Source organism: Ursus maritimus, unplaced genomic scaffold (assembly GCF_017311325.1).
Source record: "Ursus maritimus isolate PB19 unplaced genomic scaffold, ASM1731132v1 scaffold_4, whole genome shotgun sequence".
NCBI lineage: Eukaryota > Metazoa > Chordata > Mammalia > Carnivora > Ursidae > Ursus > Ursus maritimus.
The window spans coordinates 42,676,517-42,697,249 of NW_024426552.1; the positions used below are offsets into that span (position 1 = coordinate 42,676,517).

General features: G+C 35.5%; 1 pseudogene; it reads left to right on the forward strand.

The window, feature by feature from the left end:
• The first annotated feature begins 347 nt into the window (after positions 1 to 347).
• LOC103662032 overlaps positions 348 to 20,733 on the forward strand; it is a 58,762-nt pseudogene continuing 38,376 nt past the window's right edge.

Consider the following 20,733-nt stretch of genomic DNA (forward strand, 5'->3'; position numbering starts at 1 on the left):
AGAAGAGAAGCATACATTTTTGTATATAAAACTAGTAAGAAAAATAAACACTATTCTGAATAAACATAATTTATATTGATAATACTTTGAGATTAACTTACTATTACCCATAGAAGTGACTTGCTATGACCTATGTTTAATGTATATATAAAAATTTGTGATAGAGGTGAAATAGTGATGGAGACGCTGATTCATAAACACAAACTAGGTTATAGTTTCTTAGAATTGCTGGAAATCGTGATTCTGTTTGGGCAAAATAACCAAAAGCTTACAGAGATGGTTTTAATTCTGATAGAGACATAGTTTTAATTTTTTATTTCCTGAGAACAGTGTGATGTGTTTTTGGAATGTTGGTAAGGTCCAGAGCCAACGGCCTAGAAAGAATTCTTGAGACATCTTTGGTGCAAAAAGGTGGTTTTAGTGAACCACTGGGACAGGACCCATGGGCTGGAAGAGCTGCTGCCAACCGCTGCCCGCTGCCCGCTGCCCGCTGCCCCAGGATTGTGAGGAGCAAGGGATCATACTCTGGGGTTGGGGTGAAGAGAGAAACTGCCCAAGGCAGGCCCAGGCCGGGAGGCCCCAGAAGATGGAAAGTTACTAACAATAAGCTAGCGATAATCAGAAGCCCTACTGGGAGCAAGAGATAACCAGCCCTTTCTGCCTCTGTAAACAGGCTTCCCGCCACAGGCTCCCTGCACTGCTGTTCCTGACTAAAGCAGCCTGCACTCCCCCAGTGCAAACCCACCTACCAGCAGTCAGCACAGCCCTTGGAGCCTGACTGCCTGCAGTGCCCTATAAAAGCTCTGTAACCCCATTGCCCGGGGCCCAGAATTTGGAGCAGGAGCTCATCTGGGCCCGCCAGAGTAAAATGAATCCGAGTTCTCTTACTTCTCCGAGCGTCACTTGGTCTCTCACCGGTCTGATTCTTATTTTTCTGCAGCAGGGGGGAGTAAAGATAAGGGAAGTTCCAAAAGGACATTCATATCCTGAAGAAGACTCACAGGATCTTGGAGGCCTCGCTATTGTCAAGTTAAGGTTGTTTTGCCCTGTGACAAGGCATTAATATTAAGACAGTTGGGAGCTCCTGGAGGAATGTATTTGTCAATGGGCTACAGGTTATAAGGATATTTAATTTTATCTACATTTCCTTCTGCCTTTTTCCCCCCACATCAAGTGTACCAGCAATGTTTGTGAATAAAAGTAAAAGAAACTTAAAAAAGTTTTTGAGGGGGTTAGGATTTTTCCTTACACAAAAAGGAATTTGGACATAGACTGTTCCATGCATTCCATTCATGCAGTCTCTTAACAATACCATGAGGATTCTACATTTTTCTGTCTTCTTTCCAGTATCTTTTGTACTATGGTTGCAAGCAGAATTCTCCAGCCCCTAGAATGAAGACTGATGAAGAATTTCAGAAGCAGGGATGGTGTGGGGCCAGAAGTAAGTGGGACTTTTATCTCATTTATCAGTGAGAGTAAGAAAAGTATCTATAGGCCTCTCAAGCTGACCTCCCCTTACATGTCCTACTAATATGCCAGGACTGGAACTCACATGGGAGACATGAAAAATTTCAACTAATGTCCTTAACAAAAAGTTTCTGCCAACAACTCAAAGATTATATAATTTGTTCACAGATGTTCAGTGCTCTTATTCGAAGAGTATTTGCACTTTTCCATCCATTTGAACGCAATCATTTTTTGACCCACTGCCAGGTGATTTGTAGTAGGAGAATTCTTCCCAGGCCCAGTGAAGTGGGGCTTGCCCATATTAGTTTTTACCAATGGAAAGATGGACTGAACATCTGATCAGAGTTGTAAGAGGCATCAACATAATCTGGCCTATTTCTCTTGTAATTTTTCTAGATAAATACATGGAATACAAATTAGTTTATTACTTAATATTAGCAGAAAATTTTAGATTAACTTCTTAAATATCAAATAAGCCAATGCTTAAAACTACATGTAATTCTTATAAACAGTCACTAATTATCACCTGACTACAGTACGTCCTAGGGGAGGCATCCCCATCCAGTTGAACTCTAAGGAAATACATCTAGGTACTTAGTACAGATAGAATATGGCTGACAGAACCACAAGGCCATCCATACCAGCTCCCTTTCTGAGGGGCATTTGTTCAGGGTGGAGAGAGACACTCAAAGTTTGGGTAAGAGAGTGGTGAAGGAAAGTCATTGAGTGCAGTGGCTGAACTGTTTATGATGGTAATTCTGGGACAGTCTATGAAGTATTTCTCCCACCTGTCCTCATGGTAGGAATTAAGTCTTGCTCCAACTGGCAGCTTGTTCTCATTATGGCCAGGAGGCAGAGAGCAAGCTGAGAAATTCTAGGACATAAATGTTAATACAGTCAGAAGCATCATGATCCTAATTGAGGCATTGTCAGAAAACCTGGGAGTAAAGACACTTTACGAATATAACCTTGTGTTCTTAAAACGCAGGCTTGTTTAGAGGCAAGGGCCTTTATCAGATGACCTCCTAAATAACTACCTACCTTGAACTATTTTTGATTTACTACAGTCTGTACCTTCAAATTACCTCGCATTCTCAATGCCTCGTTCTAGATAACTTAAGAACATCTGGAATAATGGGGTTCTAAATTACTGAAGCTGGAGAGCAAGGTTCTTGTCTCATGGAGTCGAAGAATGAATCTCATGGCCAAAGGAGAGCTAGTAAAGTGACAGAGTTATTAAGCAAGGATACAGAAAAAGCTCTCAGGAGTGAGAGAGGACCCAACAGGATTGCCACTGAGGGCTTTTAGTGTTGGTCTTTATTGAAGGCTGACTAGGGAACTTAAATCCTTTTAACATCTCTATTGATAGGCCATTGAGTAAGATTAGTGATAACATCTTTAATGGCTTACTTCCATTTTTTGGGGGGAGGGGTCAGGTAATTCTTTGTTGGTCAAAAATAGTTGTTATAACAAGACCCCACCTCTGATACCTAGGACAGGATGGTCTGATTTGTTTCCTTACTTCTGGTTTCCTTACACCTTGGCATTTTTGGCATTTCTGTGAGCCTGCTCCTGTAGCTCCCTACCTATCTCTCCCTACGTAGCCCCGCCTGTGCCTTACTCATTACCGTGAAGGTATTACTTTATTCCTTGGAAATATATACTCCTTGGTAAATTCTATTAAATTATTCCTCAGTCGACTATATTCATTTAATGTTGATAAATACTAAGATTAAACTATGTATGTTGTAATATTATTTTAAAATTGTAAACATTTAAAAATAAATATTTATAAGAACACCGAAAGGAAAAAGGAAACAAAAGGTTGAAAGCAACAGTAACAACAGAACCTTTATAAGTTTTTGATGAATTTATCAGATGCATGTAATACGTTCAAATGAACTACATGTATTTGACATAGATACGCTGTGTAAAATCTTGGCTAACTAAAAGTATAGTTATATAAAGGCTGAATAAAAATGGCCTACCCAGGGGCACCTGGGTGGCTGTCAGTTAAGCATCTGCCTTCAGTTCAGATCATGATCCCAGGGTCCTGGGATCGAGCTCCATGTTGGGGGGGGAGGATCCCTACTCAGCAGGGAGCCTGTTTCTCCCTCTCCCTCTGCCTCCCACTCCCCCTGCTTGTGTGCTCTCTCTCTCTGTCAAATAAATAAGTAAAATCTTTTTTAAAAAAATAAAGGTCTACCCAGAGTAACAAGTATCATTACAGAAATCCTATGTATCAGGAAGAAATAGCCAGCATTGTATTTTTCTATTACAAGGACATTTTTCCTGTCAAGTCAATCATAATAAATTTGAGATAATATATATAAATCTACAAGTCCTTTATTTCATAGGAAAGGAACTATCTGTGAGGTTCAGTAAAACTTCAAGGATGTTGATCAATGTAATGGTCTAATTCACTACGTGTCTCTTTTGTTTTTCATTTACATTTGAATGTGTAACATCTTAGACTCTTCTGCCAGTTCTCACTGAATTAGATAATTTTGCTTATGGAAACATGATGATAATTATAAAAATAACTATTATAGCAAGTGTCTAACCTCAGAAAAATATTTAATGAGATGCTTCTGATTTGTATCAATACTTTATTTGCCTTAGGAAATAGGATTTTTTGGGGGGGCACCTGGGTGGCTCAGTCGTTGGGCATCTGCCTTCAGCTCTGGGTGTGATCCCAGAGTCCTGGGGTCGAGTCCCACATCAGGCTCCTCCGCTGGGAGCCTGCTTCTTCCTCTCCCACTCCCCCTGCCTGTGTTCCCTCTCTCGCTGGCTGTCTTTATCTCTGTCGAATAAATAAATAAAATCTTTAAAAAAAAATAGGATTTTTTTGGTAGTGATGATGAGTTGCAAATTTTATTCAGCATTTTATTCTGAAAAATTCTTTGCTCCCTATTTATTCTAATATGTGTCTAGGGATCAATATGTTGAAGAGTAAGAATATAATATATGGGTTTGGGGAAGAGATAAAGATCATACAGGTCTTGTTTGTAACAAAAGAAAATAATGTATCAAAGTGTGACTAAATCAATAACTAATTGTAATATATTCATTTTATAACAAGTAAATATAATACTTTACAACTGCAACTAGTCACCTGTGCACCATTATAAATTAGTTAGAACCATAAATCCACTAACTTGATGGTTCTTATCGATTTTCTTTACTGACAGATTGGTAGCCTGACTATAATCTATTTAGTCATTGTCAGTGATAAAATATTCAAGTAAAATAGCTTATATGATGCAAATTTTGCTTTATTACTTAAATTTGAAAATAGAAGTTTTTGTTGCCTTATTAGGAGGAGCAATAGAACAAAATGGTATAAAAATTACAGATACATTTAGAGGCACCTGGGTGGCTCAGTTGGTTAAGTGTTAACTCTTGATTTTGGCTCAGGTCATAATCTCAGGGTCATGAGATGGAGCCCCTTGTAGAGTTCTGCACTCAGCAGGGAGTCTGCTTGAGATTCTCTCTCCCTCTGCTTCTTTTAAAATAAATAAATCTTGGGGGCTCGGGGATGGGATAACAGGGTGATGGGCATTAAGGAGAACATGTGGTGATGAGCACTGGGTGTTATATGAAACTAATGAATCAGTGAACACGACATTAAAAACTAATGATGTAATATATGCTGGCTAACTGAACATAATAAAAAAAAGAAAAGAAAAAATAAATCTTTAAAAAAATTGAATAGATCTTGTAAAATAAATAATTTTTTTTTAAAAAATGACAATTACACTTAAAATACATCATATATATCTTAATATATTGGTGCTAATGAAGATCTCTGGAAGCTTGGTTATTCTTCTAAAATCACCATCATTTGAGTGTAGAATTTTTAAAAGGCATGAGATTAAACTGTGTCTGAAAATAAAAGTAAAAATTAATGTATCTATATATTATACTAATTTAGCAGGGTTTTGTTTTGTTTTGTTTTGTTTTATTTTCCCATGACTATAACTAGCATTCACTTTAGCCACAGGCCCGGTTGGTGATCTCAGTGATAAATATCATTGCATCACACATCTCACTTTCATCCCTTATCCTTGGTATCATAGATCTAATCATCTCTCCAAAGAAAGCCAACTGGACAATTTTCTATTTTAACAAATGTGGAATAAAATCACTAAATGTTATTTATTTCAGAGCCGAAGTTTGAGGTTATGCTTTATGCAACAAAACCATAGTCTTACAGCACAAATAAACATTGGAAAGCTGCTCACACACATGCAGACACAATAACCCTGCAGCGCTGAGTTCTGTGTGTAAGGAGAGTATATACGGAAGACGAGCTCACTGTTACGTGAAGACCAAATCAGAAAGGCCTTTGAATGGCTCACCAAGGTGTTTAGGCCTCATTTTTCAGGCAACGGGAAGCAACAGAAGATTTTTAAAGCACTGTAGTGAGAAAACAATCTAATCTTAAAAGATTACCCTGCCAGAGTATTAATAGATGAATTAAAGATGATAGAGGATAGAGGTTCGAGACAAAGACTGGAAATGATGCTGAGGAACGTATTCCGTGAAAGAGTTTGAGATGATGAACTGAAGCATGAGAGTGTGGGGAGACAAGTATAAAGAAATATAGAGACGAGATTTCACAGGAGAAAGTAACTGAATGGATGTGGTGATACAAGGAAGAAGCTGCCTAGTCAGACACTTGGCTGCTGCATTTTTGGTTCTTGGTCACACATAATCTCTGTTGTTGACATTCCTTTCGAGCAAGCAGGGATTGAGGTGGAGAGCCTGGAGCCAAACCCCTCAATGATTCAAAGAAGTGATTTGGAAATTAGTAGCTGTTGGAAGGTAGAAAAATAGTAGTATAATGAGACAATTTAATCTTCTATTGGAGGGGTTTTTAAACAAAGGAGAAGTAAAACTGATTGGAAAATGCTACAAAGAGCCAGAAGAATCTTTTTAATATGTTTTTTTCATGATATGGGAATACAACACAGAATCTTCCATTTCTAAAGTGCAGTGAGAGTTTCAAAGATAAATAGGGGGAGAGCATAAAAATTCTAGGAAAAGTTTATGTTAGGATATTTATTGACAACTGAATATATTTGTTAAGTGTATAAGTGAAATAATTAGACACTAATTCAGAAGATGGGTGATAGTCTATAGCAGGTGTACTCAACCGTGTCCATTTGGCCATCCATTGGACATTTGGCAAAATCTGGAGGCACTTTAAAAGAAATTATTTATTTGAGAGAGAGAGCACAAGCAGGGGGAGGAGCAGAGGGAGAGGGAGAAGCAAGGCTCCCCACTGAGCAGGGAGCCTGACACGGGGCTTGATCCCAGGACCCTGGGATCATGACCTGAGCCAAAGGCAGATGCTCAACCAACTGAGCCACCCCGGTGTCCTGGAGGCATTAGTTGTCACAGCTGGGGCCCAAGTATAGGGGAGGTGCTAATGGCATCTACTGAGTAGAGGCCAGGATGTTGATAAATACTCTACAGGGCAATCCCCCACAAAAAAGAATAATCTGGCCTAAAGTACCAATACTGCCAAAATTGAGAAAACCTAGCCTGGGGATTAGTTTGGTAGCTGTAGATGAAAATCAAGACAGGAAGAAGTGGTCTGAGAGACTGAAGCAAAAAGAGAATGGAATTAAAAGCCTCAAAAGAATTGTTCGTTTTGGACCTTGTCCACCTCAAATTCAATCCTAATTTAAGTGATTTTCTGAAGCATAGGGGAAAGCTTTGTGTCAGTGTTTTAATAAGTGCTTTAAAACTTTTTTTGCATGTTGAATTTCACAATACCTTAATTTTTTTGTTTGTTTGTTTTGGTTTGTTTAATAATGGTCACTGCTCCAGGATAAACCACTCAATTTCAGAAGAAATAAAGGATAAGAATTAACAGTTACTGAGGTTTACTCTCTTAACATGGGCCTCATCATTTATTTTCACATCACTGATAACCTGTCGACGAGAAAGTTTAAGTAGTATTTTATTTTTCCCAAGAAGTTAATAAATGTTGGTGCTGCAATTTGGTCTCAAATCTGACTAAAAAGCCTATATTCTTTTACTGCAATCATAATGTGTGTTAAAACACTTCTCCAACATAAAAAAACAGATTGCTAAATTAAAATGTTAGCAAGGGGCACCTAAGTAGCTCAGTCAGTTAAGCAGCTGACTCCTGATTTTGGCTCAGGTCATGATTTCAGGGTCCTGGGATGGAGCCCTGCATCAGGCTCCGTGCTCAGAGTGGAGTCTGCTTGGGATTCTCTCTCTCCCTCTTCCTCTGCCCCTCCCCCAGCTCACAGTCACACTCTCAAAGTAAAGTAAAATAAAATAAAATAATAAAATAAAATTTAAAAAAATGCTAGCAAAATCCTGGTATAGCTATTGAATGATAAAGGGAATTGAAATAATCCATCCTAGAGTAAATGGGGTTTCATCTTAAGGGCTAAGAATGGGTTTGAAAAATATTCTGAAAATCTTGGTTCAATACAGTAGGGAGCAGCCTTACTCCTAAAGTGAAAGGACTACTGAGACAAATGGGTATGGTTTCTTTTCCCATTGTATTTGTGTTTGCATCCCTCAGGTTCCCAATCTCCATTATGTTGAACGTCCCAAATCGTGAAATTGATTTGAGGTTCCGAAGACTCTTGCATTTGGCATTAACAACACAAAGATTCTACAACCCCATGAACACTTGCATACACACACACATAGAGAGCTTCCTGGAGAAGTTCCTCATTATTTCCACCTTCCCTCGCTGTCCTTTTTAATTAATTAATTAATTTATTACATTTTATTCTCATATCTCACTCTCAGTCCTTTCTTCCACGCTCTAGGCAATGACCTTAATAGTTTTATGTATATCTTCTGGCTTATAGACGTTCTTTAAAATATATGTTGTATTTTGAGCATGAAATTAAACTTACATAATTGGTATTGCGTTTTGCATCCCATTTTGTTTTGCTGTTTTCATTAAAGACTATGTGTCTTATTCTGTGTACAACTGGAAAACACATAATTCAGTTGTTTCAAACCTCTGCATAATACTCACTCTAAGGGTTGAAATTAGGACAATTTCCCTGCAGATGGACTTTTAACTTACTGAAAGTACAAATGATAGAACAGTGAACATCTGTACATGTGCTCATTTATGGTATTGCATTAGAATTTCTACTAAATACTACCCAGGAGTAGAATACTTACTGAATAAGTCCTAGCGAGGAGATGCATCTAGTGTGACTTGGTAGGTGCAAGAGTTTGTTCCAAAATGAAATGCAAAATTGCAGGATCCGGGATTACTTATAATGCTCTATCCCCACACACTTGGCATTATCCAGATTTCTGATGTTTTTCAGGCTTAGAGGTAAAGAGATATTACGTGGTTATTTTAATTATCACTTCCTTAATTATATTCAATATTTTGAGATTCCACTTCCGTGAATTTCTACAAATAACTTTTGACAATTTTTCTATTGTTGTTCCTGCCCTCTGTTTTCTAATTTGTAAACATCCCATTTAGATTGCAGATATTAATCCCTTCTTAGTTTCAGACAGTATATATATCTTTCTATTCTCTACCTATTAACTTTTTCCATAATGTTCATGATGCACTTTGTTAAATAAAACTTTCGAATTTTAAATTAATTAATTTTTGCTTATGGTTTCAACTGCTTTTTAAGAAATTTATTTTTTTTTAAGATTTTATTTATTTATTTGACAGAGATAGGGACAGCCAGTGAGAGAGGGAACACAAGCAGGGGGAGTGGGAGAGGAAGAAGCAGGCTCATAGTGGAGGAGCCTGACGTGGGGCTCGATCCTCTAACGCCGGGATCACGCCCTGAGCCAAACGGAGACGCTTAACCGCTGTGCCACCCAGGCACCCCAGAAATTTATTGAAGTATAAAATGCATACAGGAAAAATGACAGTCTATTCAATAAAGATACTGGGAAAAATGGAAGACCATATGGAAAAATATGAACCTCTTTTTACACAAAAGTTAAAGTGGATCGTTTACCAAAAGTAAAATGCAAAACTATATAATTTCAAGGAGAATATGTAGGAGAAAATCTGTGTAGCCTTCCGTTTAGTTATGAGTTTTTAGACACAACACAAAAAGCAAAATGTATGAAAGAAAAAGTTGGTAAATTGGACTTTATTACAATTACAAATGTTTGTTCTGTGAAAACACTGTTAAGAGAATCAAGAGAAGCCATGGACTGGGAGAAATATTTGAAAACCCCGTATCTGAAAGAAAGTAATTCTATCCAGAATACACAAGGACCTCTTTTAATCAACAATAAGAAAAACAACCCAATAAGAAAAAATTGGGCAAAAGATCTGAAAACATACCTCATCAAAAAAACTGTACAGTTAGTAAATAAGCATATGAAAGGATGCTCAACATCATATATCATTAGGGAAGTTTAAATTCAAATAACAATGGCATACCACTACATATCGATTATGATGGCTAAATTGCAAAAACTTGACAAAACCAATTGCTGGTGAGAATTCGAAGCAACATGCCACTTTAGAAGATAGTTTGGCAGTGCTTATAAACCTAAATATAATCTTATCATGTGAGCCAACAATTTCACTCTTAGGTAACTGCCTAACTGATTTGAAAACTTATGACCACACTAAAACCCACATGAGAACGTAATAACCAAAATAATAATAACCAAAATCTGTAAGCCACCATGATTACCTTCAACAGGTTAATTAATAAACAATTTTGGTATATCCATACAGTGGACTACATTCAGTAAGAAAAAAGACTTAGCTAACAATCTGTGCAACATCATTAATGAATCTTCAATTCATATTGCCAAGAGAAAGATGCCAGTCTGAAAAAGCTACATGTTGTTTGATTCCAATTGTATGACATACCAGAAAAATAAAATTAGGGAGAAGATAAAATGATCAGTGCTTGTCAAGGGATTGGGGTGAGAGTGGTGAATACATAAATCACAGAGGATTTCTTAGGGTGATGAAACTATTCTGTATGATCCATTATAGTAGTGGACACATGACTCTACGCATTTGTAAAAACCCACTTCATAGCACAAAGAGTGAAACAAAACTTTTAAAAATCATTTGGGAGTTCAGTGAATCCCAGGATCACTACAGGAACTCATCATGCTTCATTTAAGTCAATACCCGTACATCCCTAAAAATAAAAACCATTATTTCTATCTGGTGATCTGGTGTCATTTTTCTTCTATCTTAAGGACTTCTAAGATTTGTAAGGACTTAATATTTCTTGTAGGGTGGATCTGTTGGTGATGAATTCTTTCAGGTTTTGTATGTCTGAAAAAGTCTTTATTTTACCTTTGTTTTTGAAAGATATTTTGCTGCTTGGAATTTGTGGCTGGTTTTGTTTTGTTTTTCAGTACTTTAAATAACTGTCTTCTGACTTGCATTGTTTTTGATGATAAATCTGTTGCCAACTTTATCTTTGTATAACATGTCCTTACTTTTTAGCTGCTTTAAGATTTTTCTTTATCAGTGGTTTTATTTGATTTTTTTTAAGAATTTATTTATTTATTTATTTATTTATTTACTATTTGAGAGAGAGGGAGCACACAAGCAGGGGGAGGAGCAGAGGGAGAAGCAGACCTCCCACTGAGAAAGGAGCCTGATGTGGGACTTGATTCCTGGACCTTGTGATCATGACCTGAGCCAAAGGCTGACACTTAACCAACTGAGCCACCCAGGCATCCTTATCAGTGGTTTTAAACAATTTGATCATGATGTGCCTTGTGTAGTTAAACTCCTTTCTCTTGTGCTTAGGTTCATTGAGCTTCTTAGTTTTTGAGTTTAAAATTTTCAGCACCTTTGGGAATATTTCAACATTATTTCTCTAAACATTTTTTTTTCCTGTTCCTCCCTCTCCTTTCTCTCCTCCAATTACACATATATTATTAGGTCAGTTAAAGTTGTCCCATAGCTCACTAATACTCATTTTTAAAAATTCTGTTTTTCTCTACATATTTAAGTTTTCATAGTTTTTGTTGCTTATGATGTGATGTCATGTCATCCACTAATTCTATCCAGTGTTTTTTCATCTCATATATTGTAGTTTTCATCTCTAACAATTGATTCGGAATTTCTTTTTTTATTTTCAATGGCCCTACCTAACTCTTTGAACATATGGAATACAATTATATTAGGTGTAAATGTCCTTGTCTGCTGATTCTAACATTTCTTAGTTCTAGCACTGGGTTGGTTTTAGTTGATTTGGGGCTGATTGTGTTGCATTTTACTGCTGCCTTGCGTGTTTGGTAAGCATAACTGGATGTCAGACAAGCAGAATCCTAACCTTGTTGCATTCTATATAATTTCTCATTCATATAAATACTCTTGCGCTTAGTCCTGTGTTGCAGAAAATTTACTTGGAAAAACTTTTTATCTATTTCATTCTTACTTTTAAAACTTGTTACTAATGACTTGAACAGAATTTAGTTGAAGACTAGTTATTTCCCACTATGGATGCAAAATTATTCTGAGTACTTGACTAAATTTGTCTGTGAATTATAAGATTTTTGAGCCTGGTATCATTTCTTGATAAAATATTTGGAAGAATTCATAAGGGAATCTGCCTTACTCTGTTCAGGCTGTTATAACAAAAATACCACAGACTAAGTGGCTCAAACAGTGAACATTCCATTTTTCACAGATCTGGAGGCTAGAAAGTCCAAGATTGAAGTGTCAACAAATTTGGTGTCTGGTAAGAGCCCACCTCCTGGTTTTTAGATGGCTTCTTCTCCCTGTGTCCTCACATGCCACAAGGGTTGAGAGAGCTCTCTGAGGTCTCTTTTATAAGGGCCTCAATCCATTTATAAGGTGCCCACTTTAAGTGACCTAATCACCTTCCAAAGGTCCCACCTCCCAATACCATCATTTTAGAGGTTAGGATTTCAACAAATAAATTTTGGGAGGACACCAATATTCAGTCCGTAACAGAATCCATCTAGGCCTGTATTTTATTTTTGGTTTAGTTTTTGCACAAAATTATGCATTAAATTATGAATTTAATTTAGTTAAATATATAAGATAATCAGATTTTATAGGTTTCTCACACATAAATGTTAGCTAATTCTGATTTCACAATAAAAGTATCTGTAACACACAAGAAAGTGTAAGCCACTATGAGCAGAAGACAGCAGAAATATAATAAACAACAGATTTAGGTTTTTTATTAATAGCAAAGACTAAATAGTCAAAGCAGACCCATACAAATCATAGATTTTACCTAACACCTAACTTTACTAAGAACTCAACATAGATAAGCACTAAGTATAGACAAAACTTCATTTGGAAGGAACCTGAAACTCTCAGATACAACTTGCAAAAGTGTTCCCTTTCTCCTGTATTATACTGTATTTTGTTTTTGGATTAACAGGCCAGTTTTAAACAAGGTATGTGAAAAATTTTCTCAAGGAAATTCATTTTGGTCTGGAGGCATCTCTGCTTTACTCTCTCTTGTTACACAGATAAATAATTTGGCTATCCATAATCTATAAATTCATAAATGTATATTTTATTGATAATAAAAAATAAAGATTAAATATATTCTGCTAATATATTTCTCTAATAAATACCATTAAATTGTTTTTAAAGATTTCTGGTCAAAGTCACTGATATTTTACAAGGTAGTCTGGTCGAGGCCATTCATTTTCTTAGATATTCAAGTAGGGAAGGAGTGAGTTGGAGGACCACTATGAACCCTTTCTTTCTGAGGGAAATACAGATTTTCAATTTGGACTATAAAATACAATCACCTAGAGAATAATTTAACAATAATATGGCCAGTTTGAATATATGTTGTAAAGTTAAATACATACCTTACAATCCATGATTTTACTCTATAAACAAGTGAGTTCTCACACATGTACAGAAGGAGATATGCACAAGAGTATTAGAGCAGGACTGTTTGTAAATAGAAAAACCATATTATATAAACTGCTGAACAAAAAGGAAGAACAAAGTAAAGAGCTTAATAAAACTTACTGTTCAATGAAAAGGAATAGAGTTAAATGCATTTTGAGATAGACATACAAGTTATACTATATAGTAGTAAAAGTGAATGAAACAGAGCTATATGTATAAACATGAATAAATATCACAAAACATCATATTATGCAAACAACAAGTTGAAATATGCATACAGTGTATCTAGTCATACAAAAAATGCAGCTTTGCAGAATGTATAGGGATCTGTACATATATAAAAAATTACAAAGAAATGTATGTGAATTATAAACACCAAATCTGTGGTTTTAGCTATGTCTAGGTGGGAGAGAAAGAAAACATCATAATATGCAAACAACAAGTTGAAAAATGCATACAGTGTATCTAGTCATACAAAAAAATGCAGCTTTGCAGAATGTATAGGGATCTGTACATATATAAAAAATTACAAAGAAATGTATGTGAATTATAAACACCAAATCTGTGGTTTTAGCTATGTCTAGGTGGGAGAGAAAGAAATGTCTTCAGAAGGGCTAAAACATATTTGAAAATTGTATTATTAAGAAAAATAATGGGCCTTTTTCCTGGATTATAAGTAATCTATACTTAAATTTTAAATGTTGTTACCATACATTTTCTATAAACTAAAAGGATAAAAACTTGTCTGTGAGGAGGCATAACTGTCAAAAAACAAACATTGTGATGGTCCCCATTAAATTATAATAAATTATATGAAAAATAAAAATCCTACAATTCACTAGTTTAAAATCATAAAGGAGTTAGTTTATAATCCAATGAGGACAAAGGAATGGGGGAATTCACAAAAGTAAACAGATAGAGGATATCTGATAAATAGAGTACAGATAACCACAAAAATAAGGAATATTTTTATCTACTAGGATGCATTAAGGAAATCAAAAGTGACAGCAAAGGCCTGTGTTGGACACACTCTTCTACATTACTATACACAGTGTAGAGAATATAAGAAAGAAAGAAAGAAAGAAAGAAAGAAAGAAAGAAAAAAGAAAGAAAGAAAGAAAGAAAAAGAAAGAAGGAAGAAAAGAGAAGAAAGAAAGAGAAAGAAAGAGAAAAAGAAAATAGGCTGGATGGAACAGAAATAATTCCTTTAGTTTTAGCTAGATATGGATTTCATCAATTTCTTGATTTGATAACATCCTTGGCACCATGTGTCAATATTACATTAACAAAATAGAAAATCATTATATATTGTTCTCTATCTATGGTGCAGAACAAATCATTCTCACCTAATTTTTAAATATCTTTACAAATTTCCAATTTAAGCAATCTCTTCCCATAGTGTTTAGAAGAGATCTGAACTAGTTGATTAAGACTAAAATCTGAAGTCAAGGTACCGGTGCCAACAGTGGGCAGTCCAAGTAACCCAGTAAGCACTGATGCTTAAAGCAGCATTTCCCACATTGTAATGAGTGTCCCTATAGCTGCTAACGATTATTCCTGTCTTTATTTTTTTTAATATTTTATTTACTTATTTGTCAGAGAGAGAGAGAGCACAAGCAATGGGAGCAGCAGGCAGAGGGAGAAGCAGGCTCCTCACTGAGCAGGCAGCCAATGCAGGAAGATTCCAGGACCCCAGGATCATGACCTGAGCCGAAGGCAGAAGCTTAACCAACTGAGCCACCCAGGCATCCCAATTATTCCTATCTTTAAAAAGGATTTTGGCCACATGCATTTAGGAAATTTGGGTTAAACCAGTTTTGTTTTGGGATACAAGAATTCTTGAAACCTTTTGTATGCTAACTCATTTTAGGAATTAGTGAGTATAGGATAACTCACCAAGAGCATGTGTGTTTCCCAAACCTATTTTATAATGGAAACTGTTTTTATTAGTCCCCTATTAACCTCTGAATTTTGTCTTAAAGTTTACTTCTAACTGGATGTAGACATGCATTAACATACCAAATATTTTAAAAATTAATGAAATTACAAAATAATGACCTTTATAGCCACTAAGATATTTATGTAAAATGTTGTATTTCAGCTTGCACTCAAAGTAAAAATAACAGCTTACCCTTATCTAACATTTTTAACAAAATGAAGCATTTCATCTCTTTCAAACATCTGAATGTTATCATTATTTCTTTAGCCTAAGTTTAACTTGAGCTTGTAGAGAAATAAGATAAGGTATGAAGAACTTTTCACCTGCTAGAACAATGAAATAGACCACACTGAGAAACAGAATTCTCTGTTGCTGAACCTTTTTCAAACAGCAGCTGAATGGTTCCCTCTAAGATATATAAAGAGTATTCTTGCATTGGGTAATCCCGAAAGTACATTCAATGTCTTGGTGTTCATAGGTGACAAGAGGTCATAAAGAAATTGGGTATCTACTTTGTTAATAAGGGTCTAAGTCAGGAAATGATCGGAAGCCATTCAACCAGACGATTATTAAGTCTTTTCTCAGCTTGAATGTCTCTGCAAAAATTTACCTTAGTGTTTGCATTATACAGTAATGACATAAAACTTACATACCCACAGGGCTTAGGTTGTTTTAAATGTATTCAAATCCTAGACATAGCTGTTTTACTGTCACATAGAAAGATCTCAAACAAGACTAAACCATTCATTCTGAAGTTGCCTAAGTATAAGAAATGCTTAGGTCTTCATAATAGGTTCAGGAGGCTTTTTACATAATCTTTGAGGAATGTGTTTAAATTTCTGGAAAGATAATTGACTACCTCCATCATAGCAGCATATCTCATTTAGATGAACCAAGCTATAAGGAGTAGCATTGTTTAAAATTACCCTGGAGTGAAAAAGCTATTGCAGTGAAACACAGTGCTATTAGTTTTGAGAACTAACATTGAATATTGGTACAGTCATGTGGATAAATGAGGCAGACATGAAAAAGCACAATTAAGGAAATAGTAAGAAAGGTAATAACTAATGATTTATGGTAAGTCAGCGTAATATCATGAATTTTAGCATTATGAGTAAATAAATGAAGTTGAAAATAACAACAGAAATCTTTGGTATTCTTCCATTTATAAAATAGATTTTTTAAAATAAATAAGGTCAATTGCCTAGAGGCAGACTCTTGCAGTAACATACCTTACATATCCTTACCCAGAAAAGGAAGATTTATTAGCATATCCATACACAGGTTTGTAGTAGCAAGAAATAGAAAAGGTGAAGTAGAATTGTAGCCATCACACATACAGATTTTACCATCATCATCTCCACACTCTAGAGATGATTACAGAAAGAGTTTTCTTTTTCCTTACATCTATTTAGTCTGAGCGCAGTAGTCCAAGAGCTGCTAGAATAGCCTGACTTTTCTTTCTAAAGAATGTAATAATAAATTGTGGATAAAAGAAACAAAGTAATGTGGATAGAGGGGACCTGGGGAAAACAAGATATAACCTGCACATGTGGCTCACATAGGATTTGAGAGGAAAATAATCACATGCAATAAATGCCTGTTGGAGAGCAAAGAGCAATGGACTTACTTTTCCCAATTTTAAAATAAGAATGAGAAGGATTGCACAAATAAATCTTTTTTTTTTTTTAATAATGATTTTTTATTATATTATGTTAGTCACCATACAGTACATCCCCGGTTTTCGATGTAAGGCTCGATGATGCACAAATAAATCTTAAAGCATTTTCTTCTTTTTTGTTTTAATTCTAAGTTCTTTCTTCAAATTACAATGGTCTTTATGTGTGAGTATGTAGGTGTGTGTATGTGTGTGCTCTCTCTTGCTGAAATATTCCAAGAACTAAATATACTTAGGGTATTAAGAGTGCTGCATCCAATTCTAATGTGTACAGGGGTTTTTCCCCACACCAAGGACTTCTCTGACACCAGCTGAATTCAACTAAGAGAACTGAATTGAATACCCAGAGATAACTTCAGATCCCACAGGTTAAGGGCTCAGTTCTGCAAGACAGCACCCTCCTCCCACACCACCACACACACACACATTTCAGACACCAATCACAAATTCAGGTTGTCACTTGTGTTTCTGACCTACCAGCTGTAGATTGGAGGTTCCAACAACTCCCTTCTTAGGTTCAATTGATTTGTTAGGGCAACTCCCAGAACTCAGAGAAACATTTTACTTACTAGATTACCAGTTTATTATCGAAGGATATAACGCAGGAACAGCCAGATGGAAGAGATACATAGAGCAAAGTATGGGAAAAGGACTCAGAGCTTCCATGCTCTCTCCTGTTGAGTCATTCTCCCAGCCTCTCCATGTGTTTACCAATTTGGAAGCTCTCAGAAGCCTCTCATTTTGGAGGCTCAGTTACCTAGGCATGACTTTAAACTCCAGCCCTTCTTTCCTCCCTGGGAATCAGGGGGATGGGACTAAAAGTTCCAACTTTAATCACCATTGGTTCCCCTGACAACCAGCCCAATCCTTAGGTGCAGTCCAAAAGTTTCCTTATTCACATAACAAAAGACGCGTTCATCATTCTCTTCACTTAGGAAATTCCAAGGATTTTAGGAGCTCTGTGCCAGAAATGGGGATAAAGATCTAATATGTATTTCTTATTATAAATCAAATTATTGCAGGTATACCAAATCCATTTGGTATTAGGTAGAATGTAAATAAATTAAAGACATTTCAACCTTTAAAAAGCCATGCTACAAGGTTCAGTTAATCTGTGTTAGATGATTTAGGCAATGGTCAATGAGTGATTTATATACACTTGTTAAATTTTACACATATTTTTGAAGATAATTAAACCCTTAAATACCTAAAGTAGAAGAGAGACTTATTTTTCTGTAGGGAAAAAAAAAAGTTCTAGATATGATCTTAAGAACACAGTCTTTCCCATCTAGGTGGCTCCAGACATACCTAGTTAGCATTTTTCTCCCAAGGAAAGGATGTAGCTAATATTCCAGGAAATAATGTTCCTTAGGCTCAACTTCAAGGATCTAATCTTTCATCCTTGTAGAAAACCAGAGAAATAGTGTAAAGTCTCTGTGCTGCATTCTCTCTAGAAAAATGGATTACCAACAAACAATAGTCCAGGTATAAGATCAGAGAAATGAATTTTTACAGTGCTCTCTCCTTGACAGCACATCAGCCCCCCATTACAGTATGGCTAACGTCTTACTGGTAGTTGTCCCCAAATGTTGTCACATCAGAAATACGGGGATCGCCACGCATTGGTTAATTATCTTCTAAAATCCAACCAAAGGAGACTCTAATTTATATAAGCTGTTTCTGCAGGAATGTGCTTGGACACATGGCATATCTAAACACATATTGATTGGATTGTACTGACCAGTCCCTTGTTAACTCTGAGTATACATGTTCAATTAAATTATGCTGACCAGCTGAAGCCCGAAGATAGAATAGCAATATTTCTATTTGCAAAAGGAAATAAAAACTCTGTAAGGATAAAATCCTATATATACTGCTATCTAATTTAATTTCCTTCATTCTGAATAATGTTAAATATTCACTATCTGAATTTATTAAATCTGAAATTTAAGAAATATACTATACAACCCTTAAAGAGCCTTTTAATGTATTCTATGTCTGGAACTACAAATGTTTTAAAAGATTGGTCCATAAGTATGCGATCTTTAACATAATGCCGTCTCTCCCCCACTATTATCTTAAAGTATATTGTTGGCAGGTTATTGGTAGGGTAACTGAGATTGGTGCACTACAGTTCAATCTTTGCTAATGTTTGCCCTAAATCTTTGATTTCCAAAACTACTTAGCTCACTGACCCTACTCTAATGGTCATAGACACATAAAAGTAATATACACTTGTTCTTTGGGATCTCATTTACTAGGACAAACTTGCTGACCATATCATTCTCTTCCTGTTACATTTTATTATATTTAAGTTTCAATAGTATACTTTAAATTCCTATTAATTAAGCTTGATACTTTTTTTCTGATACAACTGTCTCACCTTCTGAACATTATTACCCAACACAGTTTGCTATCTAGAGAGATTTAATGCTCAGTAGTTAAAAGCGGGAACTTTGAAATCAAATAATCTAACTTCTCCATTTTATCCTCCTAACTGAATTATTGTGCAAATTAAACCCATGTTAAAATACGGGCATACTGAAAGTGTTCAATAAATATGTTGTTGTTTTATTACTTACAAAGAGGACTATTTAGGACTAAATATATTAGAGAGAGTGTAGTCTTCAAATAGTTCAATTTAATTGAGTTCCATTTTGTTGCTTGATGCCAAAACCCCAGATGATAATAAAATATTGGTTTTACTACTATTTGACTTCCTAATCATTTCCATATGCATATATTTATCAGTATATATTTCCAGTATAACACACATTCCACAACAGCACAGACTTTTTGATCATTGCACATCCGCAACATCTGAAAGTTGCTGCATATACTGGAATATTGATAAATATTTCATTAAATAAGAAATAATTGTTTTTCCTAAGAAACTTGCATGTAGTATGGGTGGTCAGGCCTAGAAAAAACTCAGGACACTCCTAGGTGACAAGAAATTTGGGCCTTCCTGCTTTTTCTTCACAAAAGAGTATCATAAAACCATCTGATAACATTCCAACTCAACCTGATGAAGAGATACATAAATGGATGTAGATGTTTGCTAAAATTCAACCAAGGTTTAATATTGGGTGGTAAAAATAAAAGTTAGATTTTTTTTTTTTGGTTTAGTGATACTTTTTCTAGTTTCTACAACAGGCAAAAATTACCTTTTTCAATAAAAAAAATATATTTTAATGAGTTAAAAGATAGACAATTATTAATTAGTTATTTAACAGACTCTAAAATTTTAAAAAGTAAACACTGAATGCCATGAAATGTGTTGCTACATTTTTTGTTTGTCAGATATCTGGAATTGAGATAATATTTGGTATCCAGGATATTGAGAACACTCAGTAGTCCACATGTCTCACAATACAGATCCTCCAGGTAGAAAAGAATATGCCATGTGGCAACATATCATTGACTACCTGATGGTATTCTTTCCCCAAAGTCACTGGATTCTTTTCTAGAATATATGAGGAACATCATTTGATAAGATTAGACATGACGGAGCAACACCTACCCTTTCCTTCCACGCCCACATTCCTTGCACAAATGACAGTTACATGAGTGAAAGGAAACCAGTATGAGGAAAGGGAAAGCAAATGAGAAAAAAAGAATCCCTCTCTAAAACTTAGCATGGAAGTAGCTAATTTGCACAATGATTTCTTTCTACATTGGGAAATCCTGTGAACTGAAACAAGTCATGATTATTTAAACCCTTCTAACACACAAAGAAGAAATCATCCCAAAATGGTGGATGCAAAATAT